The following is a 20,353-nucleotide window of genomic DNA, read 5'->3' on the forward strand; positions in this document are numbered from 1 at the left end:
AGAAGGATAAAGAGGTGTGGTGAAGCAAATATTGCGCCGGGGTAAAGTCAGGTGTGTAGGTAGTAATGCGGGGAATTATGGAGTGTACCTCCGCGCAGAATGGCTGGATGAGGGGACACTCCCACCATACATGCAGAAGGGAGCCTCTATGCAAGCCACATCTCCAACAATTGGGAGAGTTGGTTGTCGAAAACCTGTGTAGTAGTTCAGGTGTTCTGTAACATTTGGTGTAAAGTTTGAACCCCGTTTCTTGGGCAAGTACGTTCAAGGATCCCTTGTGCATGTGATAATATATGTTATCCCAGTCCTCCGAGGAGAGGGTCAGCCCCAGGTCCCCCTCCCAACGAGAGCGGAGTAAATCAGTGTGGGCGTGGGCAGTCGGGAAGAGCATGGTGTAAAGTATCGACACTAAATGGCGATGCGGACCCGGAACATCACAAAGTCGTTCAAAAGCTGTGAGGGATCGGGTCCAATCCCCTACGGGCTGCGTGTTGTGAAGGAAGTGTCTTATTTGTAAGAAGCTATAGAAAGGAATATTGGCTGAAGGGTACTTAAGGCGGAGGTCCTGGTAAGAAAGGGGTCGGGAATCCGTGAAAAAGTGGCGTGCTTGAAAGGGTATCTCAGAGGAAGGACCAGTGGAGGGGACGTACGGAAGATCCGGACGGAAATCAGGGGAAGAGCATAATGATAAGAGCGGGCTAAACTTCGGTGAGAGGTCTAGTTTTTTACGAATCACTTGGAAGAGGCGTAGAGTTGCTCCGGTAACAGGATGAAGTAGGATCGGGCCTGGCGTGTTAGAGGGAGTCACCCAAGGGAGGTTACGTGCAGGTAGAGTGGCAATCGCAGACTCTAAGTTTACCCAATCTTTGGATTTCGCATGGGCGTGCCAGTCGATTATGCGAGAAAGGTGGCATGCCCAGTAATATTTGAGCAGGTGAGGTAGTCCCGCTCCTCCCTCTAATTTGGGGCGGGTAAGCGTGTCCCATCGAAGCCTCGATTTCTGGGAACCCCAGACAAAGTCAGAGCAGAGACGTTGGTAGGATTTAAAGAAGGCTGGGGGGACATGTATAGGGAGAGCTTGCAGGATGTAGAGTAGACGGGGGAGGATGTTCATTTTCACGATTGCGACCCTGCCAAACCAAGAGAAAGAGCCCGGCGACCAAGACAAGAGGTCACTTTTGACCGATTGTAGAATTGCTAGGTGGTTCTGAGCGTACAAGTCTGCAAGGTTACTGGGTAGTCTGACACCTAGGTATGTGATGGCACGGGGGTCCCATTGAAAGGGGAAGTTGGTTTGGCAGAGTCGCAAGAGCGATGGGGGCAAGGAAATATTAAGGGCACTGGATTTGGAGTAATTAATTTTTAAGTTGGAAAGAGTGCGAAATCATGTAAGGGCCAAGAGGAGATTGGGGATGGACACTAAGGGCTCAGTGATGAACAAAAGGACATCATTCACGTATGCTGCTAGTTTGTAGTTTTTCCCATGGAGAGAAACTCCCTTGATGTTTGGGTCCTCCTGGATTTGGCGTAGCAAAGGTTCCAGGGTGAGAATATAAATCAAGGGGGACAGGGGACAGCCCTGTCTTGTCCCATTCGACACGGAGAAGGCGTCCGAGAGGGTGCCATTCACTCGAACTCTGGCCGTAGGATTAGAATAAAGGATCGAGACATATTGTAAAAATCGGCCTGTCAAGCCCAGAGCCTTGAGAGTTTCCGTCATATAATCCCAGGCAACCCTGTCGAACGCTTTCTCCGCGTCAAACGAGAGGAAAAAGCCAGGGGTGTTGGTAGTGGTGAGCCAGTGATGGAGATGAAGGGCTTTGGTGGTGTTATCTCTTGCTTCTCGACCGGGGACGAACCCAACTTGGTTAAGAGAGATAACACCAGGGACAGAAGGGAGGAGGCGATTGGCTAGGACTTTAGCATACAATTTGACGTCCACGTTAAGGAGGGATATAGGTCGATAATTGGGGACTAGGGAGGCATCCCTGTCCGGTTTAGGGATAACTGCAATGTGTGCCTCCAGGAAATCCGGACCAAGGGAATCCATGTCAGGGAAAGCGTTGAACGCGTTCACCATGTGTGGCACCAGGAGATCCTGGAAGGTCTTGTAATAGCCTACTGGGAGGCCATCCGGGCTCGGGGATTTGCCCGGCTTAGATTGCTTCAGTGCCAGGAGGACCTCCTGCGATTTAATGGGAGCATCCAGAGCCACAAGCACATCGTCCGCAAGGGGAGAAGGGGAATGTTGACTTAAGAACTGCCGAATAGCGAGAAGTCTGGACTGCTGGGATCCCGGGGAGTCCGTCCCCGGCAAATTGTACAGTTTGGAGTAGTAGTCAACAAATTGGGCGGCAATATCCGGGTTTGAGACCAAAGATTTGCCGGAGGGGTCGGTGATAGAATGAATTGTATTAGCAGCCCTTTTTTTCTGAAGGGCTCTCGCCAAGAGCCTGCCCGATTTATTAGCATGCTCGTAGAAAAAAACCCGAGAAAGGGCAAATTTGCGGCGGACCGACCGCCCTAGGATCTCCAGCAGCTCAGTTCGGGCTAGGGTGAGGTCTGCGAGGGTAGATGATGCCAGGGAACGCTTGTGGGCTCGCTCGAGAGAGTTAATTCTAAGAAGGAGGGACTCAGTTTGCGCCGTTCGTTCCTTTCTACGTTTAGATGCCAATGCTATGAGTTCCCCCCGAATGACGCACTTGTGTGCAGCCTAGAGTGTGGTAACGGAAGTGTCCGAGGACCTATTTTCAGCAAAGTAATGGGTAAGGCGATCTGTAAGTGCCGAGACGCAGGCAGCATCCGAAAGAAGGGAACTATCTAAACGCCACGCCCGCGAGGTGTGTGAATGGGTGGGGAATGCCAGGGTAACACAAAGTGGATTGTGATCCGAAAGATACATCGGCTCTATGGAGGCAGAGTGGAGGGATGATAGGAGGTCCTGGGAAACGAAGAGGTAGTCAATGTGGGAGTAGCGGTTATGAGGGGACGAGTAAAAGGTAAAGTCTTTGGTGTCCGGGTGTAAAGTGCGCCAGGAGTCATGGAGAAGAAGGTTCAGAAGTAGGGATTTGATGGAGCGCAGGGCAGCGTACGGCATAGAAGAGGAACCCGCCGACGTGTCAACAAGCGGGGACAAGGCGACATTAAAGTCCCCACCCAGAATTATCTGTCCGGAACAGAAATCCGAAAGTTGCTGGAGGGTAGATCTGAAGAAGGGGACTATATTTTTATTAGGGGCATAAATATTGGCCAGTGTAAGAGGGCGTCCGTGCAGCGTTCCTTTGATGAAGAGGAAACAACCTTGGTCGTCAGCCAAGGAATCAGAGACCCTGAACTGGCAATGTTTGGAGAGGAGTATAGAGACCCCCTTTGATTTGGAGTCGGCAGAGGCAGCGTGAAAAGTTTCAAGATAGATTGAGGACGGAAGTTTTTGGATACTATCTGACCTGTAGTGTGTTTCCTGAAGGAGCACGATGTCTGCTTTCGCCTTACGCAAGGCGATGGCGAGTTTAGAGCGCTTTTCAGGAATGTTAAGGCCCCGTACATTAAGGTAGTAGAGTTTCAGTGTGGTATGCATAAGGTCGGGTGTCTGGAAGGCTGTGGGTAGGGAAGAGGGGAAGAGGGAAAGTGGACACAAAGGGAAAGAGGAAGTGTACAGCACAGGGAGGGTGAGATAGGGGGGACAGCGGGAGGGGAGGAAGGAGTCAGGAGCGGGTGGGGTGACCACTACCTAGTCCGGCCGGCCGGGACTGAACGGAGTGGAGTGGGATGTAATCACGGGGGTAGTGGCAGATTAAGAGGGGGTGGAATAGAACCAGAAAAAGGAGGTTCACTTGGGCCACTAGCGGGGGTTGGCGAGGGCCTAGCGGGAAGAGGAGGCTACGGTAGGCACTCAGATAGGGGGAGCCCAGCCACGAGCCAGAGATCAGCGGATGAGAAGCGTGGAGGACAGGGTGAAGGTGCAGCACATAAGTACGGAAAGGTGAGGGGGAAGGCACCACAGGGTATCCATAAATACCAGGCATAAAATCAATTGTATGAGCAGCCTACGGGAGGGTAGTCGTGGGTGCAAGCGACCCCTGATCCATGGAAGGGCAGGTGGCTCTAAACGTTCTGGGTGTAGCTCCGTGACGGATGAGGGGTCTGTGCTGCGGACATAGCCGGTGGGGTAGTGGAGCAAAAAGGCCAGGTTAGTAGAACCGTGATAGGAACGGGAGGTGGTGAGGGAAAAATTAACCGTCAGCTTAACCATGCAACAGAGAATAATAATAGACAATATCAAAACTTGAAAGAGAAAAAAAAAAAAAAAACCCTGAAAAAACTGTAGAGCTAATACCAAACCCAATAAATTCCCATGCATTGTCCTGTCACACCGTGAAGATGGAGTAGCTCAATCATGTTCCCGGTGACGTCAATGTAGACCGTAGCAATTCGGCAGGAGGGTAACAATGGGAACCCCAAGGGTACAGAGAGTGAAAGGGAGGCTCGCAGAGACCCTGCCGGGGGCCCATATAAACCGGCGCAGGAGGGGTACGAGACAGCAAAAACGTGGAGGAAACGTCCAAACACAAGAAAGAAGGGTCCCGTTGAAAGAAAAGAAAAAAAAAAGAGTGTCGAGGTTACCCGGGGGCCTGAGCAGAGTCCACTTCGATTAACCAGTGTGAGAGGAGTATGCCGTGTCTCTGCGAAGGGAGAAACAAGATAAAGCATTGTTTGTGCATCACCTGGCTGTATGTACAGGCATAGTCAGGCAAGGACGGAATTGATGCCCCCGGCCCCAAGTCCGCCACCGTCCCTAAAGCAACGGAGGGGCGATCAGCGTCAGACAGCGGTCAGTCCCACCAGGTGAGCAGTAAGTTAACACGGTGCAAACCAGCATACATTGCCCACAGAGCTTGTTAATATTGTAAGGTCTCCCAAAGGGGGCAAGAGCACACACCCCACCATGGTGGAGATGATCGTGTCCGACCCCCGTGGAAGGCACCACGCATTGCAGACAAAATGGTAAAGTTTAAGGAAAACATATAGGAATACTGCAACTTTTTCCAGAAAAAAAAAAAATCATGTAGGACAGTACAATGCATAAAGGCAGATCGGGGGGCTACATGGAGGAGAGGCCCCGATGCAAGTATTTGCGTACAATCAGGAGAAACGTGGGTCCCACAGTCAGAGGGAAGTAGAGTCCTGGGCATTGAGGATCACAGGGGGAGAGTGGTGACGGGCACAAAAAAAAAAGGAAAGGCATGGGAACAGGGAGTCGATGATACGTTACTGATCCAGAAGCCGGAAAGTGAGAGGTTGGTGGACATAGTTCAACGGTTGTAAGGTGTCGGCACGACACGACGGCACAGAGTCAGGCTTTTGCTGTAGTAGTCCTCCAAGCTGTGGAAAAAACGACACTTAATGGAGAAAGTTCATCAGACAGTTAGGGAAGGAGAAAAAAAAAAAAAAAGAAAAACAGCATCGGAGTTTGAGAAACACAGAAACCAGGGGAAGTAATGGGAGTGAACGAGGCCTGTCGGTATCAAGGTCTGTATGCCATAGGCGGCAAAGAGCCTGAGTTAGGCCTCCAGCCTAGCTCGGCGGTCCTTCGGAGGTTTGGTAGGGCTGTTGGTGTGAGCTGAAGATGTGGGAGCCTTAGCTGGACGGGACTCAGATGGGGAGCGATGTCGTCTGAAGCGAACATCCTGGGCGTCCATGGGTTCCATAGCAGAGGCGACCAGTGAGGAAGAGACAGGGCGGAACTCAGCGTACCAGTTAGGCAGGGGCATGTAGGGGATGCCCAGGGTAGAACAAAAGTGTGGTAAATCCTCGGGGACTCGGAGAAGTGCTGTGCGACCCTTAGCGGAGGCCGAAAGACAAAATGGAAATTTCCAGCGATATACAATGTTTTTGGCTTGCAGGGTTTCCAGCAGTGGTCTCAGCTCCCTGCGGTGCTGTAATGTGATGCCGGAGAGGTCCTGGTAAATCTGGACAGTGGCCCCTTCCAACTCAATACGCGGCCTGTTCCTGGCCTTCCTCAGGATATCCTCCTTCAGGCGATAGTCAACCAAGCAGCACACTATGTCTCTCGGGGGGTCACCCTCCCTACCTTTTGGACGTAGGGCCCTATGTATACGTTCCATATCGATGGGGGATTGGGGAGGCCTGTCCAGGAGTGAGTTGAACAGCGATGTAATGGTGGGGGTCAAGAGGTCCCCCTCTATCGATTCAGGCACCCCTCTAAGCCGGAGGTTGTGGCGTCTGCCACGATTATCCAGGTCCTCCATATGGCGTTGCATGTCCCTCATTTGGGCAGTGTGCGCGTCAGCTCTGTAATACAAGTAATTTATGGCTGAGTCCTGCAGAGCATTCACCCGCTCCGTCTCCTGCACCCTGCCAGTGAGGGAGTGAATGTCTGACTTCAGGTCCAATATGGCGGCCCCCAGCGTGTCCTTTATGTCTGCTGCAATGGCGCGGAGGTCGTCCATGCAGAGTTGTCTGGGCGGTGGTGGTATAGCTGGGCCGGGATCAGGGTCCCCTGAGGTGACAGCGGCATAGGATCGAGCGGATGGAGCCGTGGCGGTGGCGGTAGGAGAGGTGCGGCCCGTCGGCGCCATGTTTGCTGTCTGGGAGCGGAACAGCTCCGGTATGCTGGGGCTGAGCCTGGTGCCCGAATCTCTCGGGGAGCGGGAGCGAGTGACAGAAGAGGACCGGGGTGTGGAGGACATCCTTACCGGCACGATCGGAGGTGAGCTGACCCTGCTAAGAAGCGTAGTAGGCTCGTGGCGGCGGGAGCTCTCCTAACAAGCAGCCATCAACCCGCGCGGTCAGACCATGCCCCACATACACTTTTTTTGATCATATTTTCTATTCCGCTATTTAATCAAAACCTTTGGGTATAAACAATTAAATTGCGGGATAGTCTGTGTCGGTACGTGTGAGATACACCTTTCCAATTTTTGGGATGCATCTCATACTGCCGAGGATTTGAGGGTGCTTCAGTCTGCCTCCTGCCTGTTCCGAACTCCTCCTACTCCTCATCCTGCCTTTAGGGTACAAAAAATTGTAATTGGGGCCTAGTTGGTGTTTGTACGTGTGAGATACACCGTTTTGTAAAATTTGTCCTATTCCGCTATTCAATATACACCCTGTTTGAGTGTAAAAAATGAAATTGCGGGATAGTCTGTATCGGTACATGTGAGATACACCTTTTTAAATTTTTTTGGCGCATCTCCTTCTACCACCGAGGATTGCAGGACGCTTCAGTTTGCCTCCTGTTCCCAACTCCTCCTACTCCTCTTCCTCATCCTGCCTTTAGGGTACAAAAAATTGTAATCGGGGCCTAGTCTGTGTTTGTACGTGTGAGATACACCGTATTATAACATTTTTCCTATTCCGCTATTCAATATACACCCTTTTGGAGTGTAAGAAAATTAAATTACGGCATAGTCTGTATCAGTACGTGTGAGATACACCTTTTAAATTTGTTTTTTGCATCTCCTTCCACCGCCAAGGATTGCAGGGCGCTTCAGTTTGCCTCCTGTCCCCAACTCCTCCTACTCCTCTTCCTCATCCTCCCTTTAGGGTACAAAAAATTTTAATCGGGGCCTAGTCTGTGTTTGTACGTGTGAGATACACCGTTTTTTTATCCTTTTTTCTATTCCGCTATTCAATATACACCCTTTTGGGGTAAAAAAACATTAAATTGCGGCATAGTTTGCATATTTGACATATACACCCGTGCAATACTGTTGTTGTTTTGTTCCGCTATTCAATAAACACCTTTCTAGGGCAAGATCATAAATTACAAAAATATGAGGAGACCGTCAAATAGGGGCCGTGGCCTGGGTCGTGGTGCTGCTGGTAGAGCTCCTGTTGCAAGGAGAGGATGTGGTCGATCTGTGCCAGCTACACGCACAAGTGAAACACCTTCCTCAAGTGTTAGTAGGCGACAAAACCTGCATCAGTATTTGGTAGGGCATCATACGCCTCTAGAAGTGATGAGGCCAGAACACAGAGAGGCGATAGTAGATTGGTTTGCTGCTGACAGTGCCTCCAGTTCCTTCACATTGTCTCCCACCCAGTCTACTGCAGAAAGGTCAGAGTTGGCACCTGCAGCCAATGTCCAACTGTCTTTCACCTCACCCCCTTGCAAATCAGGCAAGCAGTCTGAGCCCCAAGCCATACAGCAGTCTCTTCTTCTTTTTGAGGACTCTGTCAGCAGGGTTTCCCAGGGCCATCCACCTAGCCCTGCCCCAGAAGTGGAAGAGATTGAGTGCAGCGATGCCCAACCACTCATTTCTCAAGATGAGTACATGCAAGGACCATCGCAGCACGTCTCCGATGATGTTGAAACGCAGGTGCCAACTGCTGCGGCGTTCAGCATTGTGGAGACCGACAAGGAGGGCAGGGGTGAAGACTGGGTGGAAGATGATGTGGAGGACGATGAGGTCCTCGACCCCACATGGAATGAAATGGAATGAACATCATGCAGGTGACCTGAGTAGTTTGGAGGAAGAGGCGGTGGTCGCACAGAGCCACCAGCACAGCAGAAGAGGGAGCAGGGTGCAGAAGCGGAGCGCCCGTGCCCTAGACACTACGCCTGCTACTGCCCAACGCAGCAAGGGAACGAGCGCACCAAAGTCAGCTCAAAGGAGTTCTCTAGCGTGGAAGTTCTTTAGAAAATGTGCTGATGACAGGACACGAGTGGTTTGCACCCTGTGCAATCAGAGCCTGAAGTGAGGCATAAACCTTCTCAACCTGAGCACAACCTGCATGATCAGGCATCTAAGTGCAAAGCACGAGCTGCAGTGGAGTAGACACCTTCAAAACCAAGAAACGTCTCTGGCTCATCCTGCTCCCTCTTCTGCTGCAGTCTCGGCATTACAAACATGAGCTCACATGGGTTGAACTGACAGTAAAGAACGTAGTATATGATGGCTAGAGGTACAGTAGGCGTTCACAGTATACACAAGTTGGTGGCGGGCTGTTTAGGCCGCAAACATGAGCTCACATGGGTTGAACGGACATCTTTTTTTTTACGCTCCAACATTTGAGCCACAGAAGCCTGCCTTTTTCCAGAACAACGTGACGACAGCATCATGGAAGGTTGAGTGTTAGACAACTGTGAGGAGAAGTAGAAGGAGGAGGAGAAGGAGAAGAGGCTGGACGGTGAGAGCATGGAGTGTGGCTTTATGGGTTCTGACAGTTTTGCTCCCACTGGGCTTGGTGATGGGATTTCAGGTGCCTTCTTAAGGCGGTTGTCCCTAGGTGAGTGTTGGGCTTACCACGACTTATGCATTGACTGCAAAGGCTGCAGATGGCAACACTGGTGTCAGCAACGGACACCCCCCCCCCCCTCCCATACCCACCACTGTGCACAGTGCAGCCATGCATGAACCTCACCCAGCACTCTACCATCCAGCACCATTCTCCATCCATTGCCACTTGCCAGCCCACTAGCCCAGTACAGTACTGTCTGCTTTGAAGGGGGCACGCACGCTGCATTGAAAGGGGGCATGCTGGTCACTACATTGAGGGGCATGTATGCTGGTCACTACATTGAAAGGGGGCATGTACAGTGCGCATGAGCGCGGGCACGAGAACGGACATTTTCTAGTCGCGCTCCGCACATCACCACAGACAATCCAGCTAAATACAGCGGCGGGAGGCTAAGTGGTGGCTGGGCTCTCTCCCGGAAGGTTCGTGAGGTGGTCATGCGGCGGGGATCGGGTGGACTGCCCAGGAAAAGGCCCTACAAGCGCGGCAACCAGAGGGATGGACTGCGGCCTATCTCCTCCGGGAAAACTCCCTCCCCAAAGATGGCGAGGGGCAAGCAGAGCACTCCGTGCGGTCGGGACGCGGCCCTGGAACGGCCTCCCACTCCAGCATCTCCCAACTTGGCAGCCGATTCCTCCTCAGTGGAGGACATGGGTGACCCCTTCTCCTCACAGGCATCGGGGGCATCCGGGAGATCTCCGGGCGCCGGGGTGAGTTACCAGCTACCCTCCCACCGCCCCCGAAAATGTCAGGCTCCCCGGGCTCCTCGATGGACCGGAACATGGCTGAAATGGCGGATTCACTGTCCAGCCAGCCTAGCCCCACGGGAGATAATCTGGCGCCCCCCCCCCCCCAGGCCCCTTTTCGGGTGATGCAGTGTTATTAGCAAGGTTTTCCACAATGCTCCAGCAGGAACTGTCCAAAGCATGTTCCATCATCACGACTGATATCAAACAGGATCTTCAGAGTTTTGGGGCAAGACTTGACACTATTAAAAGCAAGGTGGATGGCTCTCTGCTCCAGGTCAATCAGAATACTAAATTAGTGCCTGAGCTTCATGAACGGTTGGAGGAGGCCTATTTCAAAATTGAGGATCTGGAAAACGGATCGGGCCGTTATAATGTGCGCATAAGGGGTCTTCCTGAGACGCACCAAGACCTGGAAACGGCAGTCCAGGACCTTATGAGAGACTTGATTCCGGACATTTCTCCACATCAAATGGAAGTGGACAGGGTGCAGAGGGCCCTGACTGCACCGCGGCCGGATGGTCTTCCCCGTGACATCATTTTAAAGCCGCACTACTACAAAGTTAAGGAGAAGATGATGTCAGCGGCCAGGAACCGCCGGGACCTCACTCTGCTTGGCTCCCCAATACAGCTGTTCACGGACCTTGCCCCTTCCACAGTGCAGAAGAGCCGCACTCTTAAGCCTTTGCTTCAATGTTTGATGGACAATCATATCAAATATCGTTGGTCCTTCCCCTTTCGGCTGTCATTTACTTTCAACGGCAAGAACCACTCATTCACCATTTTCCATGCCGGAGAGGATTTGCTTCTGAAACTAGGCATCTTGTCCAGAGAACCGCGTTCTCCACAGTCACCATCGGCTGCCCAGCCTGATCGCCCGCTATCCCCGGTGTGGTCACATCGAGGCACCCCCTCCGCTGGGCAGCAAGGGGGCAGGTAGGGGCGCAAGACCTGAAATGTAGCCAGGATTACTTTTGCTTGTCCAAGCTTTTCTATTTTACCTGACTTATGTTCGTTGAAATGTTGATTCCCTTCCCTGTCAATCCCGGCGGCGCCGCCTTGACTCCCTGCCTTTATATGTTTTTCGGATTGTTGATCGGGATGTTACCGTGTGCCACTCCTGTGAACTTGCCCTCCTCTTGTGATGGGGGCAACCTCACGACACATGCCTCAGGTTTGGGAACTGGGGGAACACAATTCCCAAGTACTTTCTATTGTGTATTGCATTAGTGCCTTATCGGCATGGGGGGTAAATCCTCCTGCCCTCTCCTATTCTTTCTCTAACTTTCTTTTTCCTTCTCTTGGACCCAGGCTCTGTGTGCTAGCCCCGTGCTGCTGCTCCCAGACTCCCCGGACGGAGGGATGTTGAATTTTGCCAAGCTGGGACTTACTACGCTGCGACCAGGTAAGAGTGCACTGCCAAACCACCATGTCACCCCCGGGTTCCTCTAGATTCACACTGATATCACATAATGTGCAGGGCTTTAATTCTCCACTGAAGCGCACCAAGGCCTTCCTACAATACCAACGCCAGAAAGCGGACATTTTGCTGTTGCAGGAAACTCATTTTTCTAAAACTTCTGCGCCTAAATACCTCTCGGCTCATTATCCCCAATTTTATCTATCCTCGGGTCAGGACAAGAAGCGGGGAGTAGCTATCTGTTTTTCTCGTGGGGTCCAATTTACTCCGGTCACGGTGGTTGGGGATAGAGAGGGTCGGTACCTCATGGTGGTGGGCCTTGTTCATGATCAACTGGTCTCTTGTGTCTCTTATTATACCCCTAACACAGGTCAGATAGCATTTTTTCAGGATATTCTGCTCACGTTGCTTCCCAAAGTGCAGGGCAGGGTGATCCTAAGGGGGAATAGCAACCTCCCTCTAGAGAATACACTGGACAAGTCCGTCCGGGGCGTGCCCAGGTATAGACATGCACCGAAGAGCGGTTCCAAATTGGCCCGACTTCTTCACGACTGGGATTTGCTGGACCTGTGGAGGGAATATAAACCGACTCAGAGAGACTACACACATTTTTCTCATGTCCATGGTACCTACTCTCGCATAGATCACGTGTTTGCCAGCTCTGCCCTTGCCTCATGCGTGTGCTCTGCACAGATTCTGGCGACTTCTTGGTCCGATCATTCACCGGTATTAGTGCCGTTTTCGGCTTTGTGGTCCACTCAGGGTCCTTCTCCGTGGCGGCTTAACGCGGCTTTACTTAATGACCCTGGGGTCCTGGGGGAAATTGAACTAGATATTAAACAGTTTTTCCAGGAAAATAGGCCGGGTGATACGTCCCCAACCATTACCTGGGCGGTCCATAAGGCTACTATTCGCGGTAAATTGATTCGGATAGCGGCTAGACTAAAACGTACCCGGGAGAGCACAATAAGAGTGCAAGAGCAAACACTGAGTGCACTACTCCTTGAGCAACGGACACACCCCCACGTAGATATTAGACACAAAATTGATGTGGCCAGGCTGGCGCTGAATTTGATTCTCACGACCCAAGCGGAGAAGTACCTTCGGTGGTCCCGTCATAGATACTATACTATGGGAGATAGGCCTACCACTCTATTGGCGCGGAAGCTGGCCCCTCGCCCCTTTACGGCTGCCCTACCCAGGTTACGGTTGCGGACAGGGGGTCCTCTCTCGCAATCCTACCCTGCTTACATCTGAATTCACAAGGTTCTATTCCAAACTTTACCGGGCTCCAACGACCTACGATCGGAGACTAGCCGACTCATTTTTTGCCGACCTGAATCTGCCCTCGCTGTTACAGTCCCACGTCGATCTCATGAATGAGCAGATCGCGGAATCGGAGGTACTACAGGCGATTAAGGGATTACATCCCACCAAGGCCCCTGGGCCTGACGGTTTTCCGGGGTGTTTGTGTTCCTGGCCAACGAGTTCAACCTGGTTTTTAATGCAGACTTTAGCGTGTTTGTCCTTTGTGTATACTCCTATGTACCACATATATGCAACCCCATTATATACTTTCTCAGAAACAAGGACATCAAACAGACATTTATGAGTTCTGCTATAAGATTTATGAGTTTTAAAGTGAAGAATGATGTCAGAGTTAACACAATAACTAAATAAACAGAATGATTCATTCATAATCAATAAATCTGGGAATTGGGAATTCTTGTAATTTAAAAATAAGTTTAACACTCAAGTGGACTGGAGCTCAAACACATGGTGATCTTGGTGACAGCTTTCTAGTTTTGCGCATGTATTCTGTTGTTATTTTACATCTTAAGACTGGCTGTTATCATTTGCAGTCCTGACATGAAACTACAAGTGAAGGGCTAACAATGGCAGTACAAGTGAAGGGCTAAAGAAAGTAAGGAAAGGGCCCAAAAGTACACAATGAGGTGTTTCTTAGTTGTGGAGCCTGGCCTCCTATACTATCTGCTGGTTCTAAAAATATTCTTTTATACCCTGCCTGTTGGTCCTGGAATGTAATCGCTTGTGCCATCTATGGGTGCTAGCAGGCTGTTTACACAGACATAGGTGCAACAACTGTACTCAGGTAAACTGTGTTTAGTACTTTCTGCTAGGTGGTAGTGGGTTGTACAATGTGGTGTAATCTAATGTAAAGTCCTTCAGACTTTAGATGGCTAGATTGTGGCCAGTAAGAGTAGAAAATCCTCTGGCAACTCTGAAAATAAACACTGCCTTAGGCTTGATGGTCAATGGGAGTAAATCAAATTACATAGAATCTGTAGTATGTAGGAGGGAGACTATTGCGCCATCACTGGTATCAGAGAGAAGAACAGTACTCCATCATTGGTGTGAGTGGGAGGTTTAGTGCCCCATCATTGGCATCAGTGGGAGGAATAGTGTCCCATCATTAGTATTGACAGTGAGAGAAATAGTGTCCTATCGTTGGTATCAGGGGCAGGAATAGTGTTCCTATCATTGGCATCAGCGAGAGGAATAGCGAACCATCCTTGTTGTTAGTGAGAGGAATAGTGCCACGTTATTGGCATCAGTGGGAGGAATAGTGCCCCATCATTGCTATCATGGGGGGAATCTTGCCCTATCACTGGTATTAGTGGGAGGAACAGTACCCCATCATTGGTATTAGTGGGAGAAATAGTGCCCCATCATTGGTATCAGTGGCAGGAATAGTGCCCCATTATTTTTATCAGTTGGAGGAATAGTGCCCCATCATTGGTGTAGGTGGGAGGAATAGTGTCCCATCATTGTTGTCAGTGGGAGGAATAGAGCCCCATCATTGGTATCAGTGGGAGGAATAGTGTCCCATCATTGGCATCAGTGGGAGGAATAGTGTCCCATCATTGGTATCAGTGGGGGAAATAGTGCCCCATCATTGGTATCAGTGGAGTGGAAGGAAATAGTGCCACATCATTGGTATCAATGAGAGCAATAGTGCCCCATCATTGGTATCAGTGGGAGGAATAGTGTCCTATCATTGGTATCAATGAAAGGAATAGTGCCCCGTCATTGGCATCAGTGGGAGGAATAGTACTCTATTCTTGGTCTCAGCAGGAGGAATAGTGTCCCATCATTGCTATCGGTGGGAGGAATAGTGCCCCATCATTGACATCAGTGGGAGGAATAGTACTCTATTCTTGGTCTCAGCAGGAGGAATAGTGCCCCATCATTGGTATCAGTGTGAGGAATAGTGCCCCATCATTGACATCAATGGGAGGAATAATGCCCCATCATTGGTATCAATGAGAGGAATAGTGTCCGATCATTGGTATCAGTAGGAGGAATAGTGTCCCATCATTGGTATCAATGAAAGGAATAGTGCCTCCATCAGAGCTGGGACAAGGCCATCCAGCGCCCAGGGCGAAGACACCAAACTGCGCCCCCCCAAGATGTAGGAACATAATGTTTTAGCAATATAAAAAAGAGAATTGAGCACTAATTGGCACACTTAGCCCTAAGAAGATATTCCCTTTCCAAGCCAAATATTTCCACAAACAAATATCCTCCCTCCTCCCAGTACACATCTCTCCCTGCTGAAATCCCCCTCCCTGCACAAATCTTTCCCCCCATCCTCTCTAAGCTCAAAGCCTCTCTCTTCCCAAATGTTCCCTGCTAGCACAACTATCACTATTCAAAAAAGCTCTGTTAGCGCACATTCTCACCCCTCAAATTTCCCCTCCAAACACAAATTCTCCCCTCTCCAAATCCCCCCTCCCAGCACAAATCTTCTCCTCCCCCAAATGTCCCCTCCTAACACAAATACCCATCAATTTTCCTACTAGCACAAATCCTCTCCCCCAAATCCCCCCCCCCCTCCAAAAAAAAATGTTTTCCCTTCTTGCACGAATCCCCCCTCCTAGCACAAATCCTCTTCCCCATCCCCCCAGCACAAACCCCCCAAATTCCTCCTCCTAGCCCATCCCACCAAATCCCCCATCCTAGCACAAATCCCCCCTCTTAGCACAAATCCTCTTCCCCCATCCCCCCAGCACAAACCCCCCAAATTCCTCCTCCTAGCACATCCCACCAAATTCCCCCTCCTAGCACAAATCCTACCCCCAAATTTCCCCTCTAGCACAAATACCCCCAATCATCCCTACTAGCATAAATCCCCCCCTTTCCCATTTCTAACAGCCCAAAAACTCCCCATCCTGGCACAAATACCCCATCACCTCTTCTAGCCAAACCCCCCAAATACCCTCTTAGCCCAAATCCCCCCATCCCCCCAGCACAAATCCCCCCTCCTGGCACAAATCCTCTTCCCTCCATCCCCACAGCAAAAAATACCCCCTCCTGGCACAAATCCTCTGCCCCCCCCCCCTTCCCACAGCACAAATATCCCTCCTGGCACAAATTCTCTTCCCTCCATCCACACAGCAAAAATCCCCCCTCCTGGCACAAATCCTCTCCCCCCCCCATCCCAGCAGCACAAATCCCCCCTCCTAGCACAAACCCTCTTCCCCCATCTACCCAGCACATATCCCCCCTCCTGGCACAAATCCTCTTCCCCCAACCCCACCGCATAAGTCCCCCCCTCCTGGCACAAATCCTCCCCCCCCATCTCCCTAAATCACCCTCCTAGTACCCCCCAAATGTTCCCCTTCTAGAACAAGTCTTAATTTCCCCCTAGCACAAATCCCCCCATCATTCCTACTGGCACAACCCCCCCCCCCCCAAATACCCCTTTTTAACAGCCCCAAGACTTCCTGTTCTGGCACAAATCCCCCCACCCCATCCCAATAATCTCTTCAAAGACAATCCCCAAGTCCCCCCTCCTGGCACAAATCCTCACCCCCCAGCACCCTCCCCCCAATTTCCCTGCTAGAAGAAATCTTATCTTGTCATCTCTCAAATTCCCCATCCCAGCACATCCCCCCCCCCCCCCCCCATATCGATCCCACCTAGAAGTAATCATCTTCTCCCCACCCCTCCTAGTCAGGGCCGGTGCAAGGATTTTTGCCGCCCTAGGCAAAATAAAAATTGCCGCCCCCCCCCCCCCCCCCATATGACCTACCTTCACTACATCAGCCAAGAGCCAGAAGATCTCTGCATTACGCAAGTGTGAGCGCAGTGGTTGATGTAGTGAGGTGGGAAGCAGTTTAAAGGAACACTGATGGGGGGTAATTTCTGCTGTGACCTGTGTACAGTCCCCACCAACCTCAGCTTCTCCTCCCGGTTGGTGGTTGGTAATAATGCAGCTTCACCGCCATCCATGTGAATAAGGTCATGGAGACAGCCAATCACAGATCACCATCAGTCAGACGAGGTCAGCATTTGGGTAGACGGGGACACTGTCCATTATACACAGCCCCCCCATATCACACAATACAGCCCCCCCCCCCATATAATACAGCACACCTCCCATATCACACAATACAGCCTACACAAAACAACCTCCCCATATCATACAATACAGCCCCTCCATATCATACAATACAGCCCCCCCATGATACAATGCAGCCCCTTCAATATGATACAATGCAGCCCCCTCCATATGATATATGGAAGGGGCTGCATTGTATGATATGGAGGGGGCTGCATTGTATGATATGGAGGGGGCTGCATTGTATGATATGGAAGGGGCTGCATTGTATCATATGGAGGGGGCTGTATTGTATGATATGGAAGGGGCTGCATTGTATCATATGGAGGGGGCTGCATTGTATCATGGGGGGGGGCTGTATTGTATGATATAGAGGGGGCTGCTATGATACAATGCAGCCCCCTCCATATGATACAATGCAGCCCCCTCCATATGATACAATGCAGCCCCCTCCATATGATACAATGCAGCCCCCTCCATATGATACAATGCAGCCCCCCCATGATACAATGCAGGCAGCCCCCTCCATATCATACAATACAGCCCCCCCCATGATACAATGCAGGCAGCCCCCTCCATATCATACAATACAGCCCCCCCCCATGACACAATGCAGGCAGCCCCCTCCATATCATACAATACAGCCCCCCCCCCCATGATACAATGCAGGCAGCCCCCTCCATATCATACAATACAGCCCCCCCCCATGATACAATGCAGGCAGCCCCCTCCATATCATACAATACAGCCCCCCCCCCATGATACAATGCAGGCAGCCCCCTCTATATCATACAATACAGCCCCCCCCCCATGATACAATGCAGGCAGCCCCCTCCATATCATACAATACAGCCCCCCCATGATACAATGCAGGCAGCCCCCTCTATATCATACAATACAGCCCCCCCCCCCATGATACAATGCAGGCAGCCCCTCCATATCATACAATACAGCCCCCCCATGATACAATGCAGGCAGCCCCCTCTATATCATACAATACAGCCCCCCCCCCCATGATACAATGCAGGCAGCCCCCTCCATATCATACAATACAGCCCCCCCCCTCCATGATACAATGCAGGCAGCCCCCTTTATATCATACAATACAGCCCCCCCCCATGATACAATGCAGGCAGCCCCCTCCATATCATACAATACAGCCCCCCCCCCCCCATGATACAATGCAGGCAGCCCCCTCCATATCATACAATACAGCCCCCCCCTCCATGATACAATGCAGGCAGCCCCCTCTATATCATACAATACAGCCCCCCCCCCATGATACAATGCAGGCAGCCCCCTCCATATCATACAATACAGCCCCCCCCCTCCATGATACAATGCAGGCAGCCCCCTCTATATCATACAATACAGCCCCCCCCCATGATACAATGCAGGCAGCCCCCTCCATATCATACAATACAGCCCCCCCCCTCCATGATACAATGCAGGCAGCCCCCTCTATATCATACAATACAGCCCCCCCCCATGATACAATGCAGGCAGCCCCCTCCATATCATACAATACAGCCCCCCCCCCTCCATGATACAATGCAGGCAGCCCCCTCCATATCATACAATACAGCCCCCCCCATGATACAATGCAGGCAGCCCCCTCCATATCATACAATACAGCCCCCCCCCTCCATGATACAATGCAGGCAGCCCCCTCTATATCATACAATACAGCCCCCCCCCCCATGATACAATGCAGGCAGCCCCCTCCATATCATACAATACAGCCCCCCCCCCCAATATCATACAATGCAGCCCCCCATGTATGAAGAGTGAGGCCAGTGTCCGGGTGGGGGAGTGTACTGTGTTGTCTGTGTGAGGGGTGGGAGAGGACGGGACACACATCATCTCACCTTGCATGCTGTCCTCGGCATGTGATGGGGGATGGGAGACTGTCCGGTGTCCAGCAATCTGCTTCTGCCAGAAGTTGAACACGGAGCAGAGGGGGGGGGGCGTCTGGAGAGGCACAAGCCCAGCTCCCTGAGTGTGATTGGAGATCGGCTCCTGATCTTCTTCAAGCAGAAATCAGCTGGAGGGGCGGAGACCGGAGGGCAGTGAGCGCCGAGCTGGATCCCCAGGATTCTATGGAGGGCACTTCTGGCGCCCCGACTATTCTAATGTGCGCTCTAGACAAGTGGTGTGTGCTGCCTGGGGCTCGCTTGCTGTAGCGCTCAGGCGGCACAGCATGAGGAGTGCCACACCGGCCGGTCCACTACTGATTCGGGGTGCAGAATGGCGGCGCCCCCTGTTAAGCTGCGCCCTAGGCAGCTGCCTTAGTCGCCTTACTGGTAGCGCCGGCCCTGCTCCTAGTACAAATAATTTTGGGGGGATTGTCCTGGGGGGGGGGGAATAAGAGAATTTGTACTAGGAGGGGTGGGGAGGAGATGATTACTTCATGGTGGGATCGATATGTGAGAAGGGGGGGGGGGGATTGTGCTGAGATGGTGGAATTTGAGAGGTGACAGGATAAGATTTGTGCCCCCGGTGCAGACAGTTCACCCTTTCCTCCAGACCTCAGATACAGCGCGGCACATCAATCTGTGATCCTCCTCTTCTGACTGGCTCCTTCTCATCTTCATATGTCAGAGCGGAGGAGGAGCCTAGGAGAAGACAATTCCTCAAGCTTTGCACGGAGAGATGCGGCTGCAGAAGGGGAGAAGATTGCGGCTCAGGAATGACACTGGATGTCAGATCGGGACTATACAGAGTTTGTTATCCCCTCTCCTCCCAGCAAAAAATGTGGAAAGGGGGCGGGTAACAAACTCTGTATAGTCCCGATCTGACATCCAGTGTCATTCCTGAGCCGCAATCTTCTTCCCCTTCTGAAGCCGCATCTCTCCGCTAGCCCAGCTGTCCGTGCAAAGGTTTAGGAAATGTCTTCTCCTAGGCTCCTCCTCCGCTCCTCCTCCGCTCTGACATATGAAGATGAGAAGGAAAAGCCGAAGTCCCGATCTGACGACCGCTACAGTGATAGGAGTCAGTGTGAAGCCTGGCGAGAAGAGAGAGAGAGAGTACATCCCGCTCTCTCCTCTCAACTAATAGCCACAGAAACACTCTTGGCAGCGCCCCCTCCACCTCCCATGCTAACGACGCCCAGGGCAGCCGACCCTGCCGCCCACCCCTTGTACCGGCCCTGGCCTCCATCACTTGTGTTAGTGAGAGGAATAGTGCTCCATCACTTGTGTTAGTGAAATGAATAGTGCCCCATCTTTGGGGCACATATTGATGTGTCCACTCTGTTCACTCCTCTCCTTCCTGTCTCTATCCTCTTGTAGTATTGTGAGCTTGGTTTCTCCCTGACTAAAGAGTGCCCGTTGAAAATTGGAAGGAGGCAACCGCTGACCCTAAAACATTGTGAGTACTGACCAGAATTCTGTGCCCCAGTGAATACATGCAGATTCTCTTTACTCCAGAAGGCCCTTATATTTGCTGGCTTTGTGGTGTTCTCTTACATGGATTGTTTCAGTTATAATCTTCTGCTCTAGTGTACAGAGACTGCCTAGGAGAAAGAGAAGTGTCCTCTTGTTCTTCATTCTTCCTGGGGTA

The sequence above is a fragment of the Pelophylax lessonae genome, assembly GCF_965119305.1.
Source record: "Pelophylax lessonae genome assembly, chromosome: 9".
Classification (NCBI taxonomy): domain Eukaryota; kingdom Metazoa; phylum Chordata; class Amphibia; order Anura; family Ranidae; genus Pelophylax; species Pelophylax lessonae.